Here is a 14384-nt window from a genome sequence, read left to right as displayed (position 1 = left end):
CTTTGAGCTTCCCTGTGCCACACTCGAAGAAGAGGCGATATTTTGGACCACGCAATTAATTTCAAATATCAGTGGCAACACATGACAGTCCAAATAAGCAAATCACACAATTGCATACGTTTAATTGAAAATTCTCAGACTTGCTTAGGTTTGAGAGCTCAAAGGCTTTTTCACTTCTCCTCTAAGATATATATTTACGGGTTTGGCAGCGTTATTTCAAATTTTCTCAGTGTGTAATTTATAGTATAGGAACTGGGAGAATTGAACGCAGGTTAAGAAAAAGTTATTCTTGTGAAGGAGGTTTCGTTTTTCTAATTTCGATATCCCTAATTTTCAGAGAGAGAAGAAATGTAATGTCACTTATTTCTATGCTGTATCTTTATCAAAATATGTATGTACTCCACAAAATGTATTTATCTTCAAAATAATGGTTAACCAAAGTTTAAAGAAAAGTGGTGCCTGTTTGCAATTTGGTGGAAAGGAGAATTAGAAACATCTTCATCAAGTCTTAAAATGAATCAATTAACGACAGTCGTGTAAAATGAATGAAAACTGAAAAAAGCTGTATTTTCTGAATTGTCAAATAAAAAAAAATATGTTTACTAATTATAAACTTGAATACGAAGAAAATAAAATGCTTCCCATACTTTAGCTTTCTCGAAAGTCTTCTTTGAAGTTACTCAGAGCAAGGCTGTGGTCAAGTTAAAAAAAGAAATGTAATACATGCAGGGAAAAGGATAATACACATTTTCAGACATTTTTATAAATAGCTGACACAAGGGTTTATTAAATCGAAGCAATGACAAAAACAGATCATTTTGTGATGTGTCAAAAGTGAAATATATGTAAGGGTTATCCAATGGAAAAGTATGAAATGTAACAACCATATCGGTTGAAATTTGAATATGTCGCTTTGGGATAACGTAGTGAGACCTCTGGGGACGTGAACGCATTATCCGACATGGTTGTGTCCATGAACAGGCGGCCGCACATGACGTCGGATTGGAGTAGGCAGTGCGTGTGATGACATTTTGGCGTTCACAATGCAAAAGTCGACGACTGAGGAGCAGCGAGATATCATCAGATTTCTGAGTGTGGGAGGAGTTCAACCGACGGATATTCATCGCCAGATGGTGAATGGAGCGAATTGGCACTCCACCTTTCTCGCTGACTTGACGGAAATATAGTCTGATCCGTATACGGCCACCCTCCGGCGATGAATTTCGCAGTATAGAAGACCGTATATATATACATATATATATATACGGTGCAAGTATATGTACATACATACAAATATTGCAAGTATATATATATATATATGCATATATATTATATACTTGCAGTAATGACGCAAGAGAATTTTTTAAATTAAATTTACTTTTTCTTGTGATACATATATATATAAGTAATATGTAATATTTACTATATATAAGAAAGCGCATATGAGAAACATTAAACTGAATCAATGATTTACGGGATTTACATGGCGAGTCGTCACTGCTTAACGCTAACGATGGTTGATGACAGAAAGAAAAAAAAAAAAAATGAGGCGGTATATTTTAACGTTTCTGTTACATTTATTTATTAAATATCATGTTCTCTGAACTTAAATCATAAAATTCAGTTCAACAGCAATATTGCAAAATAATTTAAAAAAGAGCGTATCTTTAGAATTTCCGATAAACAGTCTCGCGCGCTGGAGACAAAAATGTTTTTTTCCAGTGTAGTGTTGCCAATGCTCGCTTTGAAATCATTGAGTTTCTTAATCAAAAACTCGTAAATGCTTTACAAAATATGAAACAGATAATAAAACAAATTCCACATTCCAAATTTGTGCTTCCACATGGCCATATTCGGAAGAGGATTACGCTTTTCAAAATTGGATGGCTCTAGGTACCGTTGTTTTATCGTAATACATTTAAGCAGATTCTTCATAATTTAATTTCTTTAAATTTTACATAGGGCTACAAATATTTGTTGTGAACATTTAGAAAAGTGACGCATAAAGTGAATCGACACAAAATGCCGAAGCAAAATTAATAGCCCTTCTGAGCTAACGCTCCATTGGGCTAAAAATATATTTCACTAATTTAAAATTTATTAATTTGTAATTTTTGTAATGTAGTGACGGAACATAGAATTTGTTTGATATTTTACTTTACATTTTGTATATAAAATTTCATTGTATATTTTGGTTGAATTTACAAGAAATCATAAAATTAATATAATATTTTTGACTTCAAAGTTGAGAAACGAAACGATTGAAGTGGTTGAATTTCTTAAGGAGTTCTCGAGGTATTCATCTGATATTCTAGTTTTTATTTTACTCTTAGCGTGTTTCACTTGTTCATGAATATATGTTCTACCACATAATGATAACAGGGAATAACGCATGACTAGTGAGGCATATTTAAGTCTTGGTGGCCTGATTTATACAATTCCAACGAACAGACGTCCTCACTTTTTCCTTCAGACGAAACTCATATAGCACCTCTGTGTTTTGTACTTAAAAATTTTTAGCAATAGTATAGCAAAAATACAAAAATTTTCATATCTTTTCCTAAAATCTTGAAATTTGTTTTCATATTTCTATATCAAATCAAAACATAATACAACGGATTTTTTTCCAATTTTAGGGTTATATTTGTCTATGAAGAACTGAAATGTAAATGATTGTATGCATTTAAATAGCACTTGGGATATCTAACCATTCATAATGCTGTTATTTCAAACCAATGCGGAGCATGAAAAACTTCGCTCATTCATGTTGAAAGCCAGCCTTCAAACTCGATCTCAAGGTAGCGTCTCAAGGTAAGCTACCTCGAGGATGTAGCGTCTTGAGATTTGTATAGAGGTTCGCTTTCAATTCTATGATGGCATTGATACTTGCTCTGGTCCGCAAGCATTGGAGGACCCTGCTTGAAATCTTTGTTATAAAACGTCGCGTTCAGTACGAACCTGTCTGCCTGTTAAATGACTTTAATCCTTCATATTATTGCTTTAAAATTAAAACCGTGAGATAATTTTCAAAATTTATTGATAACTTTGTTTTTGCATGTCTGAAAAATAAAGAAATTAGTTTTTTCAGACTGTCATTAAGCTTGCCGATTTCTGAGAGGTCTTCTATACTTCAAAACCTCCTAATAAATTCATAGTGATCTATATTTTATATATGCTTTCTGATGCAAAGGACAATCAAAGATCATATTAGCGTATGAAACTTAACTATCACATAAAAAGGAATAGGAAATACGAAGCCGAAATACAGATTCATGACGACAGTCGATCAGGTTCGATGTAACGGTATTTAGGGCACCATAGTGCCTGGGCACAGTGTCCTACCCCTAATCGAGCAAAAGGTAAAAGTTTAAAAAGAGTATTAAAAGAAAAATAAAATGATAAGTTAGATGATTCAAAAGATAAATAAGATTTTCTTTTAAAAAAATTTGGAAAGCATTAATTTTTTTTACGAAACAGAAAGCCGTCGAGCAGAGGAGACATAGGGTAAACAGTAGGAAATCCAACTTCCGGAAATGGAAAGAGATAATACACAGTTAAAAATACTAAATCTAATGCTATAACAAAAATGCAATTAGAAATACAGCGTAGAGCAACGTATACAACACAGAACAAAAGATCTAGGAAAAAATATAGCTTTAGTTTTCCATAACTACTGTGATGTTCAGAAAGGCCTAAGTAGTGTATCCTTATTATCATAATTAAAAATTAGCTCAGTAATGATGAGTATTTTCATTTTAGATTGAAAATGTTTAGCAGAGGGATAATGAAAGTTTCTGGGTTTAACATACTAGTTTAATACTCAGTTTTTCATGAATTCTGTTGCTCCAAATGTAATAAAGTGCATTTCTACTCTGCCTCAAAACAGAGTTCTGGGCAGTTTGCAGTTTTCTCCAGTCTGTTTTACATGAACACTCCTAGACTGGACAGGCAAAAACCACAATCAGAAATGTTACCCTTAGTTATATACCATCAATTTCAGATCTTTTTAAAACTTTTATTCACCTTGTGATCCCACTATTAATTTTCGAGTTTCCAAAGGGGGTCTATTAAAAAAATAATTTTAGTACACTATTTTAAATAGTTTGCAATTGCGACTTCGACAGAAGTGAATCTACAGAGCACCGAAGACGTTTTATAATAAAGCTACTTTATTTGCACTCTGATGTGACATCTAAATTAAAATTCCAAACTTACCGTAAATAAAAGGAAATAAAATACAGGGTGATTCTAAATTGTTTTTACAAATTAAGAAGGGTGATTGAACCCATCCAGACGAGCAATTATTACCATAGAACATACGGTCGCTTTCCCCTCTCTGAAGCAGAAATGGGGAAAGTAGAAACTCATCGAGAAAGAACAAGCAAGGACTATCTACTAAGAACTATCAAGAATTAACCTTATACAAATTTGTACTGTGAAGAAGCAGCAATTTGCTCTTAATTAGAAAGGGAGCAAGCGAATCATAGCAGATGGTGTCTTTGAAAACGGCACAAAATCATCATTTCAACTATTGCCTTAGTAATCGTCCGAAACATTTCGTGATCGCTATGGCGGAGTACACGTACGAGGGATTGATAGATATTCACCTCACATACAGTGAGGCAAAAGAGAATGGACGAAAAGCACGAAGATTGTACGAACAGACGTTTCCACTCATCGGATTCTAAGTTATCCTGCCTTTTCCAATGTTGACCCACCCCACATAGCACAGAAACATCCTTGGGATATCCCAAGGATGTTGCTCGCGGGATATGCGCACATCCTCAGGACATCCCGCGAACCTCCTAAACACCTCCTCCCGAGTGCTTAATGTCACATCCCGGGATATCCTCAGGACATCCTAACCAAGTCCCATCGACAGCGTGCGGGATGTTATTAGGATATGAACTCCTACTTACTACATCCTCAGGACATCCCACAAACCTCCTAAGCACATCCCATTATATCCTAAAAATATCCTATCTATGTCCCATCGACAGCGTATGGGATGTTATTAGGATTTAAAGTCCTACTTACTACATCCTCAGGACATCCCGTAATATCCCAATTTCCTCCTAAACTCATCCTCCTGAGCGCTTAATGTCACATCTCAGTATATCCTTAGGACATACTATCTACGTCCCACCGACAGCGTATGGGATGTTATCAGGATTTGAAACACTAGTTACAATATCCCTTTAACCTCTTAAATACATACTCTCAACTACTTAGTGTCACATCCCAGTATATATACAGAGGAAAATTCCAGTGAAAGTATGCGAACGTGTGATGATCTAAAACCTACTTTTTTTACAAAGATAGTCTCAAATCCTTCTCCTATGGTTACTATGGAAAAATCAGAAATGTTGAAAATATTTATACAACTTATTTTATTTTTAAATCTGAATTTGTGAATATATTAAAACTGAGCAAGGAAATTAAAGTGAATTATTAATACAAAATATTAAAACTGAAAATTTTGCTTTTATTTTTAAGATATTAAAAATCTTTTGATCATTTTTAAACATTCAATAGCCCGCAAATTGAATTATTCATAATTAAATTATTTTACAAAATCAGTTTCTAATTTCAGTTAATTTGTATTAAAAATTGAATAATAAAATTAGCCATTTAATAATCCTTACATAAATGAATCATCTTTCTTTAAAACATGTAAGGAATTTATAGTGTTTTGATGACATTGTTGGGAAATTGTTAAAAGGAATAAAATGTATTTTTAAAACTAAATCAATTCCTAGCCTCAGAATAAATAAATATGTTTTCGTAACATGAGCATGCTGCAGGCTTTTTTATATATTTAATATTTAGTTGTAAAAATTTGACATTATGTTAACAATTCTTTATATCATTCAAAAGGTAACTCAAGAAGCTCTTCTAAAATTCTATCTTTCTGCTCACACAATTAAAAAAAAAAAAAACCTGAAAGGCCTCAGATTTTAGCAGTCACTCAAAGAGGCTAAAAGTTTATGAATGCATAGATTATCAATACAGATGGGGCAGTGGAAATAGCAAAACATTTTATAAGATACTGACACCAGAAAGTTATATATCTTCTATATATTTGAAAAATGAAGAAATATATCATGTAATTATGTAGAAATATTAAAATGTTTTCAATTAGATATATCATGAATTAAATGAATTTTAAATCAATCAGATTAAAAATTTAAAAAAGCATTGTTAAGAACTGTGTGTAATGCTTTTAAATAGCTTGGCTTGTTAGTCAATAATATATTAGATAAGGTAAATATGTTAAATTTTGCCAAATGGCAAGACTTAAATGAAAAGCAAAACAAGTTTACGACTGACGATATGAAGTCACATTTCAAAACTAATAGCCCTTTTAGATTAAAAAAAAAAGTTCTGAATATAATTTGCAATGGTTCATTGGTATTATTTTATGCAAAATTCAGTAAAATGAAATTTACCCATTGAAATCAGCACCAAATTAAACTTTGTAAATTCTAGTGCATGTTAAAGGTTGTCTCATCCAGAATTTTATTACTAACCATTCATTTCAGAGCAAAATAAAACAGTAATTGCCATTTATATGACAATCAATATCAAAAATTTAAATCTGCATTTTACGTAACATAGAAAAACTTCAAAAGATCTACTGTTTACCATGCAATTAAGGCATTTTATTCTGCAATAAACTCTACCAATTATTAATTCCATTAAGTATATTCGGTTTACTCTTTCTGCTCAATATATGCTATGTAAAATTTTCCATAAATTTATTAATTCATTTTATTTTGAGGTGAGCTTTTATTCAACTCTCAATGTCAACGAGAATGTTTAGTTCATTTTTTATTCGGTCTCAAAAGAGAAATCAAAATACGTGGATTTATGTACGTGTATTTATGAATAAAAAAACATGAGAAATCACAGTGAGAAAAGCACTACCTTAAACTGTGATTATATATAACAAATGCAGTGAATTATAGTTAAAAAATAGTGAAAATATTTATATTTCTGAACTATTTCATATCTAACATTTTCAGTTTCGCATATGTGGCAATTTAAGAACTTTTTTACGTATACCAATTTTTTGAAATGTCTGCAAATTTTTGTATCTTCAAGGAAAGCTTATTCTTTCACCTTTAGTATATAAGTAATGGTAATTTATTAGATAATATTACTTAATGGGGAATACAGAAAAATATCTAACCACTTACCTTTGTGACTTCATCTGCAAAGAGACTAAAAACGTAGTTCAGCTAAATCTGCTATAATAAATGTTTATAATAATGCTAAATTATGCAATATCTATTAATATGACAAATTTTTGTAAAGCTATTTATTTGGATGAAAAATAAACACATTCAGAAATTTATGGCACTATATTATGATTAACAGAGGAAAAACACTTTTCAAAATTCAAAATAGTTTTTATTAATCAAATTTATCACATTTTATTTGAATTCATGAAAAACAATCTTATATCCATGTATTCTTATGTAGTATACAAGAACTCTTGATAAATTGGATCTCTGTCATTGCCTTTCACAGCCCCTAAAATAAAAAAACACTCACAATTACTATATGTGAATATAATTCATAATTAAATTTAAACAAATGACTATTAGAATGCAAATTAAAGGAAGCATTTAAAATATTTTAACATTTAGTACCTATAAACAGAGTAGCAATTATTTGATTTTTCGATTATAGTAAAATAAACATGGGGGATGCCTTTTAAAATTTTTTATGTCAGAAAATAAACTCAAACCACCAGCTGAACATATGAGCAGTTTTATCAATCAGCCACTGGTAGGTAACCTGGATACTGAATCAACATATAAAGTTGCCAAGATAAAGAGAGAAACAAAATTATGATAATCACATCTTACCTATTCATAAAACTATTTTAAATTTAATGTATAGGCAAGTCCAAAAATAGTGAGAATGAATTTATTTTGCAACAAAGTAAAGTCTTGCAGGAGCAAAAAAAAACTTGTCTCATGAGATTGGCAAGTAAAACATAATTAAATGCATCTGGTAACATTTATCTGACAACACATAAGTAATTGTTAGCTACGTGCAGAAAATAAAATCTGATCAGGGGCGTAGCTAGAGGGGGGCATCTGTCCCCAGGCACAGAATCCAAGGGGCGCCAAACTGATGTTAGAACATTTTAGAATTAAATGTTTTCCATCCTTGGCAAGCAGTAGGGGGCACAAAATCTTCAGTTGTCCCTGAACGCTGAAAACCCTAGCTATGACTCTGAATCTGATCATGTTAATGCAATTTTAAACTTTTGAACTTAACCGCAGAAATTTACCAAAGAAGTACTTGTAACAGTAGTAAATGAAGATGTGGCTAATCTTTACTGTATGGTACACCTTGGTTTCTGTCTGAAAAAAAATCGCAAAGTGGTATTGGTTGTTTGTGAAATGTGGAAGCCCATTGCGTCAAATAAGTTTTTCGGTAACCCTAATGTTGATAATGTTGGCGAAAGTAGCCTTTGGGGAAAAAAAAAACTTTTTTTTTTGTCAATAAAAAGGAGTTATTTCTGCAAATATTGCCAACATGTTGTGATAAATTTAGTTTTGAGCTACTTTTTTTAATAGTAAACATTTTTTACGGTCCCAGGTTTTTGGTTCTTACCATTCTTTTCAATTGCTGTGTTTGGTTGCACGGAAGTGGTATGGTCTTGTATTTTGAACATGCTATTTATTATTTTGGTGTGGGTACCATCGTTTGAGTATGTCTGAGGTGACTAAGAGACGAAAAATTTGCATAACATAAGCCTAAACATATGCATGTGAAAAAAAGGTATGTTAAAAAAATGACGTTTCATTTATTTTTTGTCTCTGTGTTTTAATTTTTGTTAGAAGATTTGTTGTTTAATGTTTTTATGTTAGGAAATATGTATTTTTGGTAACTTATTCCTCTCTGTTTGTGTATTTTTGGTTGTCTGTGTGTTAAGACAGTGGCGAATTTTTTCTGGTAACTATGATATTTTTAACTTTCTGATTTTCTTAAAGTGAAAATAGATCAATGTGTACATGGACAAAGTTAAGGCAGTGCACAATGCCCAGTTTGTGCAGTTCTCTGTTTTAATAGGTCAATGTGTACATGGACACAGAGTTTGTGTATGTCTTTGACTTCTTATTTTGGTTTTGTGTAGCGGCCACCTTGAAATTGGTGCCGATCTTGATATTAAAAAAAGAAACGATTCGCCAAGGGTTACAGTAGAGTAAATTTTTACCAAAGATGTTCTACCATAATCACCGTTTCAGTGGTTTAAACACTAGTGGGGCAGTATGCAGAGATGAAGATTTAAGTTTTGTTTACACAGCATGGTGGTTTAGGCACTCCAGCCATTACAGTGAACAAAATTATAATAAACATAGCCACAATAATTGTCTATAAATATTGATGTATAACACTGCATTAACTAATATATTTCTTATGCTAGTATATACAGAATCCTAAATCGAAGGGAAAATCAGAAGACTGTGAATGCATTTTCCTTTAACTGAAACATGGATTTGACCATACAAATCTCAGTCTTACGGGACATGCCACACTATGCAGATAGACAGTAAAAAGTGCTTGTGTTGTTTTTATTTGTTAGAGGTATGAAATAAATATACTTCTAGATTTAATTTTTTCTTTTCTTGTTTTACATTTGGATAACCTATCAAAAAGTAAGGAATTTTGATATTATTACAATATCGGAGTTAAAATAACCATTATTGGACATGTTAAAGTAATGAAAATTTTAAATTAGGTTAAAAAGTAACCCTTAATGTGGCATATTTTTGAATTAAACTCTATCGACATTAAAAACAACAAAACGTCCCTCTTTATTAAGGACTTTAATTAACTAATTTTAAATACGGAGCTATGAATGAATTTTTTCCCTTGCATGTTATAATAACTGAAACAAAATTACTCTGATACAGTCAAAATTCCTAAATGCAAGTACATAAAATTTACTTTAGCAATTTAAAGAGATGAGACACACTGAACACATGAATAAATATCTATCAAAGAATAATTTATTAAATTTGGCCTGTTCCATAGTAAACTTTAACCATTAGATTACATTATTACACCGTGTTATCAGTTTGAAAAGCAAGTCATATGCCAGATCTTGGATGTAAAAGAAATGCACAAAATAATATACAGGTTATTGAAAAATGATGTATACCAATGTTTATAGATATGATTAAATGTAACAGAAAATTTACTGTCACAACCACATTTTTAAATGAAATGTATTATTTTAACATTTTACAATATTTAAGGTATGGCATTAAATGCAACATTATGTGCCTGGACATAAGTTAGTAAATTAAAAAAAAAAAAATAATAATAATCAAAGAATGAATGTCATGAAAAATTTCAAAAACAAGCAGAATTTAATTTAGAAGACCTTTAGACACTTATGATAAATAAATTTGAGAATTCTTCACCCAAAATTAAATTATAATTAACTAAAACCAGTTTGACTGACCTTCTACAAAATCCTTCAGCTGCAATTTTTTCTAGCTTGAAAACCAAATTCTTCTCCACATGGTAATAACATCTTAACCAGTTGAAATTCCTGCAGAAAGTTTGATAACACAGTAATAGAATTAATAGAATAGAAAAATTAACACAAAAGTATAGAACATCATTTAAACTTAACATTATTACAAATTTTGGTGCTTTCTGACTATCTGCAAAGCTGTGAAAATTGGCAAAATGGTTAGTTTATGGTTCATATCTACTGCTCTGTTCACAAGTAGTAATTCAAATAAGCACTTTATAAGAAACAAGAAATTTTAGGATGCACACACACACAAATATATATATATTGGGTCAATATTCACATATTTTTCATCCAATGGAATACTATTCAGAAATAAAGATTAAATATAAAGTATGTAAATGCATATTCATAGTTTGCTATTATCCTGTGCATACTCTTGCTGTTTTAGCATAAGTTGAAGCTGTGAGGGCAGATGATAAGAAAATATCAGAATTTTTCATGTATAAGAAAAGATTGCCCTGACAATAGTATCTCAATTGTTTAGCACTGACATTTACATAGTGCATTAGAAATATATAGTAATATATGTATAATAAAAAGATAATTGCATATTATTAATTCATTTTTTTAAATGCCAAACTTTAACATTCTTTCACATATAATTAAACAGAATTCTTTCACATGAACATCTAAAATCCATTCTTAACTAAAGAATAAATAATAAAACCATGTAAATTTCTTATCAAGCCCATCATTTCCGAAATGTCTACTTCTGAAAGTTCCCAGCATTTCTCAATATATTATTAAATTACTAAACTAAGCATCAATGATCGTCATGTTCGCTAATGTGGCAATATCTTTCACACTTCTTTGTTACCACAAGTAACAAGTAGGCTTCAATAAATCTTTAACTGTTACATGCTACTTTTGTCTAAAATTTGTACAAATAATAAAATTAAATGAGCTCTTTATAATATGCTCAAAGAAATAATTTTGTATGAAAATTTGTATGTTATATATTGGCTTGATTAATGATTCAGGAAATAATTCGGGTTTTCAAAGTGCTTCCAATAATTCAAATTTCAGCTTGTGTCAAAATAAAATCTATAACACAAAGAAGCAAATTTTCTTATGAACAATGCATTTTAACATTATTCAATCACTGGCAATCACACAGTACTGATTGCTTCAATAAACATTACTGTAACTGTGTTATTTAAAAGACTGTAATGTTTTAATTATTTCCTTAATTAAAACATTACAGTCTCTTCCTCCTTCTAACACCAAAAGAAAACCCAGGTAAGAAATATAAAAATATCAGTAAAAATAAATTATATTATTGAATGACACTTTACATTAATTACACTTATGCATATATTATTTTATTATAAATTATTTCAAAATCAAAGAAGAGAAGGGGGAGAAACTTTAATATTGACATTTCTAAAATGATATAAACATTAATCATTTAGTACAGTTTGTTATTTCAGGCAAAAAGAATTCACTTTTCTGGATAGCATTTATATTTCCATCTCACTTTCAATGAAACATCAAGAGAAATGCATATAATTTAAACACCAGTTTATTTTATTTATCAGACAGATTATGTCAACTCGAAAAAACCTATCAGTAAAATTCGGTAGTAATAATTCTGAATGTTAGGCAACTTGCAAGATTCAACAAAAATTATCAATACTTTTATTATAATGACAATACTACAGTAACATAAACATAAAATTAAACTGCATATAACTATAAAATAAGCCAGCATATAATAATGGTGCATTGGTTTCTAAAACAATGGGCTTGATGAAAAAATACATGTATTATGGTAGCTATTCATATTCTTCAGCTTTCCTAATATTCTCATGTTCACTTAACATAACTAAAGTATCTAAAATACAATAAAAATGCAAACAATATTTATGAGAAAATGTTAAAAGCAATCATAAGCATTTGATTGAATGACCATATTTTGTCTTCCTGCAAGTCGAATCTTAAAATGATATGCAGTTTGAAAAGTGCTTAATCCTTTTATAAAATATTCAAAAAAGATTAAAAAAAGGTACCGTTCTGTTATCAGGACCGGGTTCAGAAATGTATTTATGTATGCTTGTATATTTGTATGTTTGTGTGTCTACATATACACATCTATGCACATACTTACGAACACAGGTTCATACATTTCCGATTCTGGTCCCAATAACAGAACAGTACCTGGTAAAATCCTAGTATACGGTGCAGCCTTGGCGTGATTTTGAAAATTATCGCCAACACCAAAAATGACCCAAACAACGTCTATGTATATACTGTACACTATATATTAAGTATATACTATGTATAACTATATGTATTCTTTGAATGACCCGTTTACTACTCATCGTATATGTCCCGTTTTTATTGCTCATCATAAAGTCGCCAAAAGTAGCCAAATCCCTTGTGCACCGGATACTAGGATTAAACCCAGTACCCCCAAAAAAACTTGAATTACAAACTAGATTAAGATAATGTTTCAACCATACATATTTTGGACAAAACAATGCAAACTCTTATTTTTATACAATTGTTCAAACTATTTAACATAAATTTATTGCTGCAATAAAATAATAAGCAATCTGATCACACATATTATTTTGAAACTTAATGCATAAACTAGACTAAAAAAAATTCAATCATAAACATTTGGATAGCAGGGCAAATTAGATATTTGAAAAGACAGCCAGCCATTGAGATACACGTAATTCACGACAGAATGGTAACAATTGAATTCATAAAGCTGTGAAACATTTAACTGTCAAAATGACATAAATTCGAAAAGCAAAAAAAGTAAACATACAAGTATTGCAACTGAACTTACCTTTCATGCAACAAAAAATATCCATATAAGTTAACCTCATGGCGCAGCCATTTTGGATTTCGTTTCAAATCAGACAGATGTTTACGGATTTGCGGAAGAATACGAGGAACTAGTAGTTTGCCGGATACAATGTGCAATGACGCGAAAGAATATAGTTCTGTAGAACTTTCTACATTATTCCGTAATAAACAGTACTGTTTCCTAATTTTTTCTTTATCTAATTAATTAATTAATAGGGAAATAGTTAAATAATACCGAATTCATTTTTAATGAAATGTAAAATTTTGCATGTATGGGACGACCACCTTCCATCCAATATTTCTGAGAATATAAACAAATTTTGGAATCTGAGAGTATCAGTAAATAAATATATAGAATATCGCCTCTCAAACGACCACTTCTGAAAGTGACCAATAGTTCTGAGATTATAAATAAATATTGATATTAAGCATTATTTCTATAAGACGACCATCTCTATATAAAACCAAAGTTTCTAGAATCTTGGATAGTCATCAGAGATGTATCTTTACTGCGAAATTATCGCACGACTGTAATTCAATATCAATAACAGATCGCGCGATTGAAAAACATTTTCTGTCCTGTAATTAGAGGAAAAAAATTTTCCTTATGAGGTATTTCTCCCGCTCTCCTAGCGTGCCTTCGTGGTGTAATAGTTCTGCACGCTGGGCCGGTATTTCAGAGGTCCGTGGTTCGATTCCCGGCGAAGGCGGTTGCTAATTTTTCATCTCTACGGCTTCCCAAAAAATCCTAATGTCTCTACAGTGGCGCCCGAACTAAAAAGGTGTGGGATGACGTATATCCACACCCAGGATTTAGTGATTGGATCCCCTTAAAAAAATGTTGGCCTTTAAAAAGAGAAGTAATATAAGGTATTTCTCCCGCTTTCCTAGCGTGTCTTCGGCCCACCAGCGGCCGAGCGGTAAAGTCGCTGAACCCTGGTAGTGCGATCCGAGGTTCGAATCCCGCGAACGGGCTGGCTGCATGGGTGTTTTCGTGGTT

At 31.2% G+C, this 14384-nt stretch overlaps 1 long non-coding RNA gene across 1 annotated transcript; it reads right to left on the bottom strand.

The window, feature by feature from the left end:
- Positions 1–7398: 7398 nt before the first annotated feature.
- LOC146998775 (uncharacterized) lies at positions 7399–13449 on the bottom strand. The gene is made up of 3 exons (XR_015039698.1): positions 13365–13449; positions 10490–10579; positions 7399–7536 (listed from the first exon to the last, which is right to left on the bottom strand). It is a non-coding gene; the product is annotated as an uncharacterized LOC146998775 (long non-coding RNA).
- Between the last annotated feature and the right edge of the window lie 935 nt (positions 13450–14384).

This window comes from Stegodyphus dumicola, chromosome 2 (genome assembly GCF_044657685.1).
Source record: "Stegodyphus dumicola isolate Sdum_Otavi_A_Nest chromosome 2, ASM4465768v1".
NCBI lineage: Eukaryota > Metazoa > Arthropoda > Arachnida > Araneae > Eresidae > Stegodyphus > Stegodyphus dumicola.
The sequence above is the reverse complement of the archived record's forward strand: the minus strand, read 5'-3'. Positions and strand labels throughout refer to the sequence as shown.